This window comes from Pteropus alecto, unplaced genomic scaffold, assembly GCF_000325575.1.
Source record: "Pteropus alecto unplaced genomic scaffold, ASM32557v1 scaffold1244, whole genome shotgun sequence".
NCBI classification, from domain to species: Eukaryota; Metazoa; Chordata; class Mammalia; order Chiroptera; family Pteropodidae; genus Pteropus; species Pteropus alecto.
Genome location: NW_006435702.1, coordinates 50,515 through 59,242, shown reverse-complemented (window position 1 = coordinate 59,242; position 8,728 = coordinate 50,515). Strand labels below are relative to the sequence as shown.

The 8,728-nt window shown below is 33.5% G+C and overlaps 1 pseudogene; it reads left to right on the top strand.

Annotated features, from left to right (window-relative positions):
• Positions 1-916: 916 nt before the first annotated feature.
• Positions 917-1,035, top strand: LOC112479013 (annotated as a pseudogene).
• Positions 1,036-8,728: the final 7,693 nt, after the last annotated feature.

The window sequence follows — 8,728 nt, the reverse complement described above, 5'->3', positions numbered from 1 at the left end:
TCAGTCTTCCTGTGTAAGAAACCTATTAACATATTCATAGCTGCAGCCTGGGATCAGGTTTCTAATTAAACACATATCTAAGGGGTAACTGTAATCTTTCCCAGAAATCTTGGAGAGCAGGCACTATCTTTTCATTTTCCCTGTGTTGTGCTCCAAAGTGCCAGTAACTCCCAACAGGAACCTTTACGCATGTCTGTTAACCTTGTTTTTTATCTGGTGCTCTGGTTTTCACTTCTGATGCTCTTATTTTATGGTTGTCACCCAAAGAATGTCCCTGGAACATCTGGTGGCCAGGGGGGCTTGTGTTCCTGGGTCCCATAGACTATAACAATCATAAAGATAGATCTTGACAGAATACTACCTCTGAGGGCACTGAACAGACAGCAGATTGAAACATACCCCTAGTCTTTTTGTGGGGAAAAAAAAAAAACACCCATAAGCTTGTCCTGGAGCTTTGGTTTGAGGGGTAAGCTTCAAGTTTGGCACATGTCCAGAGATCTATGAATGTGTTCTCAGGGAATATGGACTGGTGCATGCCATCTTTGTTCTCTCCTTCTGCCTCACTACAATTCATTGGTACTTTTCAGACAGGAGTTTATACACATATCTGGTTCCCTGATTTTTTCAACTGCCATGCAGGGAATACCTCTAGATTACCTAGCACTGGTGGCCAGTAGGGCTGACACCTTCAATCCCGTAAGGCTGTATATATCTGCATATGTTATAAGTTGCCACCTGAGGATCTGATTTCAATGAGCCTGAATTTAGGTACTGATTGAGAGTTTCCCCTTTGAGACACTAATGAGTCATGGCATACTCTCAACTACTGGAAGCCACGAAAAATAAAATAGATTGCTTGGAGAATCATAAAGGTTTGAGAGACAACCTAGAGCTAAGATAGGATTGAAAATAAGGTTTCTATGGCCATGCCACCCTGAACAAGCCCGATCCCATCTAATCTCAGAAGCTAAGCAGGGTCAGGACTGGTTAGTACTTGGATGGGAGACCACCTAGGAAGACCAGGTGCTGTAGGCATAAAAAATAAAAAAAAATAAGAGATTGTAAGCTAACAAGATCCTTGTAATCTGTGAGGTCAACCAAGGGTTGCCTTGCCTAAAAAAAAAAGATAAAGAAAAAAGAAAAGGTTCATCTCCAACACTAATTTTATGAGGCCAGCATTACTCTGATACCAAAACCAGAAAAGAATGTTATGAAAAAGAAAATTACAGGCTAATATCTTTGATAAACATATATTCAAAAATCCTCAGCAAAATATTAGAAAACTGAATTAAAAATATATTCAAAGATCATACAACATAATAAAGTTGGATTTATTCCAGGGATGTAAAGATGGTTCAACATCCCCAAATTAATCAAGGTGATACTCCACATTAACAAAATGAAGGGTAAAAATCACATGATCATCTCAAGAGATGCAATAAAAGGATTTGAAAACATTTAACATCCATTTATGATTAAAATCTCAACTTAGTGAGTATAGAAGGAACATACCTCAATACAATAGAGGCCATATATGACAAACCCACAGTTAATATCACACTCAATGGGGAAAAGCTAAAAGTATTTTCCTTAAGATCAAGAATAAGATGACCATTCAGGTCATTTTTATTCAACATTGTTTTGGAAGTCTAACCAGAGCAATTAGGAAAAAGAATTAAAATAAGTTCAAATCAGAAAGGAAAGGGTAAAACTGTCACTGTTTGCAGATGACATAATATTATATAGAGAAAATCCTAAAAACTTCACCAAAAAAATAAAAAAAAAACTTTTGGAACTAATGAACGAATTTACTAAAGTTGCAGGATACAAAATTAATATAAAAAAATCTGTTGTGTTTTTATATACTAATAACAAACTATCTAAAAGAAAAAAAAGATAACCTCATTTACAATTACATCAAAAAAATTAAAATATCTCAGAATTAATTTAATCAAGGAGGTGAAAGATCTGTACATTGAAAGCTACAAGATATTGATGAAAGAAATTGAATGAGTAAAAATAAATGGGAAGATATTTCATGCTCATGGATTGCAAGAATTAATATTGTTAAAATGTCCATACTACCCAAAGCCATCTACAAATTCAATGCAATTTCTATCAAAATCCAGATGGCATATTTCACAAAAATGGACCAAAACTTGTATGGAAGCATAAAAGACTGTGACTAGACTAAGAAATTTTGAGAAAGAAGAACAAAGCTGGAGAAACTATGCTTCCTGATTTCAAACTATATTACAAAATTATAGTAATCGAAGCAGTATGGTATCAGCATAAAAATAGACACATATATCAATGAAACAGTATAGAGAGCCCAGAAACAAATGGACACATATATGGCCAATCAATTTATGACAAAGGAGCCAATAATATATACTGGGGAAAAGCCTGTTTCTTCAATATATGGTATTAGGAAAACTGGACCACTATCTTATACCAGACACAAAATTAACTTAAACTGGATTGAAGACTTGAATGTAAGACCTGAAATTATAAAACTCCTAGAAGAAAACACTGGTAAGCTCCTTGACACCAATCTTAGCAGTGATTTTTTTCGATTTAGCACCAGGAGCAAAGGCAATAAGAGTAAAAATAAACAAATGAGGCTACATCAAACTAAAAACCTTCTGTACAACAAAGAAAATCAACATGAAAAGGCAACCTACTGAATGGGAGAAAATATTTGCAAATTGTATATCTGATAGGGGGTTAATATTCAAAGTACGTAAAGAACTCACAGCTCTATAGCAAACAAACAAACAAACAAACAAACAAACAAACAAACAATCCAATTAGAAATGGGCAGAAGATATGAATAGATACTTTTCTAAAGATAACATATAAATGACCAACAGGTACATAAAAAAGTGCTCAACATCACTAATTATCAGGAAAATGAAAATCACAACCACAATGAGATATCACCTCACACCTGTTAGAATGGCTATTATCAAAAAGACAGACAGTGATAAGTGTTTGTGAGGATGTAGACAAAAAAATAACCTTTGTGCACTGTTGGTGAGATTGTAAATTGGTGCAACCACAAAGGAAAACAGTATGGAGATTTTTCAATAAACTAAAAATAAAATTATCATATTATCCAGCAATTCCACTTCTGGGTATTTATCTAAGGAAAGTGAAAATGCTAGTTCAAAATGATATGTGCACCGCTTCCATGTTCATTACAGCTTTATTTACAATACCAAGACATGAAAACAGCCTAAGTGTCCATCGATGAATGAATGGATAAAGAAAATGTATCTATCTATCATCTATCTATCTATCTATCTATCTATCTATCTATCTATCTATCTATCTATCATCTATCTATCTATAATGAAATATTATTCAACCATAAAAAAGAATGGAATCTTACAATTTTTGCACAAAATGGATAGACCTTGAGGGAATTATTGTACTATATGATCTCACTAATATGTGAAATATAAAATTAAAAAAAAAGATGAGCTTATAGATAAAGAGAATAGATTGGTGGTGGTTTCTAGAGGTGAGGTGTGGAGGGTGTGAAAAATGGATGAAGGACATCGGAAGGTGTAAACTTTTAGTTATAAAATGCATAAGTCATGGGTATGTAATGTACAGCATGGTGACTATAGTTAATAATATTTATTGCATATTTGAAAGTTGCTAAGAAAGTAGATCTTAAAAGTTCTCATCACAAGAACAAAATTTTGTAACTGTATGATGACAGATATTAATTAGAGTTATTGAGGTGCTCATTGAGCAATATATACAAATATTAAATGAATATAGTGTATACCAGAAACTAATATGTTATCTGGTGATTAAAAAAAATACATTTTCTGACATTTGGTTAAATTCTCATATCAAGGAGAAACATTTAAATGAAGTCATAGGGAAAAGAAAGATCATTTACAATTGAAAACAACCTAATAGCCAACATCTTAAAGCAATAAGGGAAGACAGAAGATACATTATATATTCAACGTGTTGCAAGAAGATGACTTTCAACACAGAATTTTGTGGCCAACACAATTACCCTTTAAGGCCAAGTGTGAAATAAAGACCTCTGAATAATTTACCCTAGTAGACACCTACTCAAGAAACTTCTAAAGAATATAGCCCAGATAGAAAAAAGTAATCCCAAAAGATCAGTCAATAATGCAAGAAGACATCAGGATCAAAGAATCTGGCAAATATGTAAATAAGTTAAATAATCAGTTTGTATAATTAACTGTGGAATTTTGTGATGACAGAAAGTTAATAATTTAGAGTGTTTTAAGTAAAAATGTTTAAGGTTTTTTGAAAAGCAGTTTAAGATATTACTTCTAGATATTTATGTATTTATAAACTTATTGAGGTAACATTGGTTAATAATATTATATAAATTTAAGGTGTACAGCATTCTAATTCAATAACTGTATCCTCTAGTAAAATTTTAAGAGTATATAATGGAAATAGAGTGCATACATTTTAAAATGGGTGACAGAAAGTTTAAGTTATCAAACACCAGAAAGTTGGAAAGCTGGACAGTGGTGGATTCTTCCAGGTCAACGTAAACTTTTTGGAAAATAAAACTTTCTGGTTTATAAACAGTAAAGTTCCATTCGTTCTTTAAATAATTCTTTAATAGACAAAAAGTAATACTTAACTAACTGCAGTTCTAGAAGGTGATGACCACCTTAAAATATCTGGATAACCATAAGTGCTCTAATGCTGGTTTTCTACAACCACTTAGAGGTGGTTAAATAAAGAATGCTTTGGTCTATTGCATCCTGCACAGAGTTAAGCTTCATGTGGAATAAGATTGCAGAGGTTTACAGAACACCTTCACATTAATACACTAAAGCCGCCCCGCCCCCGAAAGGAAAGGACATGCTTACATTCTGATATCCTCTGAGATTCACCTCTGTTCCTCTGAAGTCCTATTGGGAACAATGATTCTCATCTTGATTGCAATTTTAATTATCTGCAGAGTGTTAAAAACAGGTGGTTTTAGAGAGGATTTTATGAATTCAATATGAAAGGCGAGAGAAGTAAAAGCAAAAATAAATGAATAGAACTATTTCAAACTAAAAAGGTCTGCACAGCAAAATAAATAATCAGTAAAATAAAAGGGCAACCAACTGAATGGGAGAATATATTTGCAAACAACACCTCAGTTAAGGGGCTCATATCCAAAATATACAAAGAACTCATAAAACTCAACAACAACAACAACAACAACAAACAAACAATCCAATTAAAGAATGGGCAGAGGACCTGAACAGACACTTCTCCCAAAAACACATACAAATGGCCAACAGACATATGAAAAGATGGTCAACCTCACTAGCTGTTAGAGAAAAGCAAATCACAACCACAATGAGATACCATCTCACACCTAGAAGAATGGCTAATATTAACAAGACAAGTAATAACAAGTGTTGGAGAGGTTGTGGGGAAAAAGAAATCCTCATACACTGCTGGTGGGAATGTAAACTGGTACAGCTACTATAGAAAGTAGTATGGATGTTTCTCAAATGATTAAAAATAGAGTTACCACATGACCTAAAAATCCCTTTTCTGAGTATCTACCCAAAAAATTTGAAAAAATTATCTTTAAAGGTATATACAGCCCGATATTCATTATTTGTGGTGGCCAAGACATGGAAACAACAAAAGTATCCTTTGACAGACAGAAGATGTAGTACATATATACAGTGGAATATTATTCAGCCATAAGAAAAGATGAAATACTGCCATTTGCAACAACATGGGTGGATCTTGAAATTATCATACTACGCGAAATAAGTCAGACAGAAAAAGCTGAGAACCACACCATTTCACTCATATGTGGGATATAAAACTGAAAGCAACAAATAAAACAATCTAACAAACAAAACCTCATAGACACAGACAACATTTTAGTGGTTACAAGAGGGAAATGGGGGAGGGGGAGGTAGACAAGGATAAAGAGGGTCGAATATATGGTGATGGAAGGAAATTTAACTTTGAGTGGTGAACACACAATGCAATATACATATGACATATTATTGAATTGTATAAATGAAACCTATATAGTTTTATTAACCAATGTCACCCCAATAAATTTAATTAAAAAAAAAAAAACTACAGGTGGCTGGACCCTTCTCCAGACCAATTAAATCAGAACTTGGTGGTAGAGTAGGAATAGGTTGCTATCCCCAAGTCTTTGAAAATATTGTAAAATTGCCTTCCACTTCCTTCTTCAGGACCCAAGTCTCCATTATCCACCCAGGCCAGTCTTGCTTTCATGGCTTTTTTCTGTTTGAGCTTGTCATTCTTCCATCAAAGCCTATTCATCTGTTGTCTCATTCTTTCAGTTCCAAAAATAACTAAGTACTGAGTCACAGCAGACTGTTAGTGGATAAGAATAACTTAGCATATTCCTTAAAGAGAGAAGAGTGAGTTGTAGTTTAACAAGAGAATTTCAATAACGGAATATAAACTCAAAAAGGGAGTAATTGCAGGCATTTTGTTAGGGGATGCAAGGGGTACAAAATTCATATGAGAGTTGCTCACTTTCCTGGAGGTAGTTACATTTTCCTGCCTGAGTATATTTTGAGCTGTGATTATGACTTTCTTCACTTGGGAGTAGAGCTATACACTTATCCCACATACTGGAATGGGTTAGAGAGGAAAAATAAAAAGAAAGTAATAAATAGTTGCTGAAGGTCCTCACAACAGCAAAGATGTTCCATCCAGTGTTCCTGTTCTCTGCTGCTGAATCCATATATATTTTGGCAGGGAGGGGAGGCATTTGAAGTCCCTTCTTGCTCTTTCAGAACAACTAAATGAACAATAAAAAGAAATATATTGTTCTTGGGCTAGAGGAAAAACATTTTAATAATTTGTTTGTTTCTAGTTACCTATCTTGGAAACTAGATGCCAAAAACAACAAATACACACCTGCCTATAATTAATCAAACTGTATTAAGAGTTCCAGTTGATATAACAAATATAAGATGGACATTAGGCAAAGTTAGGATATGGTGAAAACACATTTGTGTTCCTTGCTTAAGCCATATTTATCCTGATGGCTTAAACCTCTTGGGTTATAGTCAAGGGTTATTGTTTCATCACTATCTTAATCTCTATGCAGTGTTGGTTGTTTTTGTATTGCTTGCCTGAGGCAAAGCTCAATGATTCGTGAACCTCTAACTTTCAAATTTGTCTTATAGATTCTTCCAATTTTTTAATTCACAATGAAAGAATAAATTGTGAAGTACCATTAACTTTAAATTATCCCTAATAACAAGGACAAAAAGCAAATATGACTACTTGCAAGTCATAGTTAATCCAGAATTTCTTCCCAGTTGAACCTTTGTTCCAAAAAGGCTATGAATAAGCAAGTGTCTTGCCTGATGTTTGACCTCCTCTTTCTGATCTTTCTAGCTTTGTTGGAGGTTTAACAGGAGGCTGCCCAAAGTTAGGTCACAAAAAGGAAAAGAAGGCATGGAAAGTTGAAGTCATTCTGAGGCTGAGTGCAGTGTAAAAGCCTTAGTTAAAACATATATACTAAAGTGCTGACTCAAAAGAAGAAATAAAGGGTAAATCTATTATCAAATAACACAAGTGATCTTTGCATTGTTTGAGAAGTATGCCACACCTCTTAATCACTGAAAGAGCTTTTGAGCAGATTGATTTATCCAGTTGTGGCCAGTGCTAGATTATAGGTTAAGCAGAGACTTTATGGTATGCTCTTCATTTTGTGCTCATGGACAAAAGAAACTCCAAAACTGTATCTGTGTCATTAACATTTTTGGATGCCTCCTGTCATTGGTTCAAGAATAAATTCAACCCAGAGCTTTTGCTATACTAGTTCATTTGTCTTATCTCTGAAAGATCTGATACTCATTCAATTCTCACCCTAAATGGAAGATTAATGGCTTGATGTGGATTAAATAAGAACAATTGCCTATTGGGATTGGCAGATCAAAGTCAGTCTTATTTATACTTTATTTTTATTTAATTACATTGCAAACATAAGGAAAAGGTGAAGTTTGGAGAATTTTTTCACTCATAGAAAAGAATTAATAATGCATGATTTGATCAAAACAAATTTTAAAGAGAATAAGAGCTTGTGAGCTATCTATCTGAGGAATGACTTGGAGTATCTGTATATATATCATAGCAGAATCTTGTTGTTGCAGGGGCCGTGAGCACATTCACAACTTTAACATCTGTGTGCACGATTAAGATAGTGAAAGAATACATGAAAATGAAAATTGTCAAAAATTGTTCCAGAAGAAAAGAAAATTATATTTGAGTAAAAGGATAAGAATATACATAAATCAAAAACTGAGAAGGAAAGACAAAATGAAGAATAAAAAGGATAGAGATGAGCAGCATATAAATGAACACACAATGTAATATATACATTTGAAGTATTATTTACTATTACACTTGATACCTGTATAATTTTATTAACCAGTGTCACTCCAATAAATTTAATAAAAAATATTTCAATCCAATGGGAATACAAAATAATAATAGCTAACATTTGTTGATCTTTTTTAAAGTGCTGGGTACAGTGCTAAGTAATTTGAAGATACTAACTCATATAATCCTCAAGGTGGTTGGTACAATTATTATCCCCATTTTATAGGTTAGGAGTAAGGAAAATGAGACACAGCACTATTAAGTAACTTTGCCAGTCATACAACTAGCAAGTTGAAAATTTTAAATTTTTTAAAAGCTTAAATTC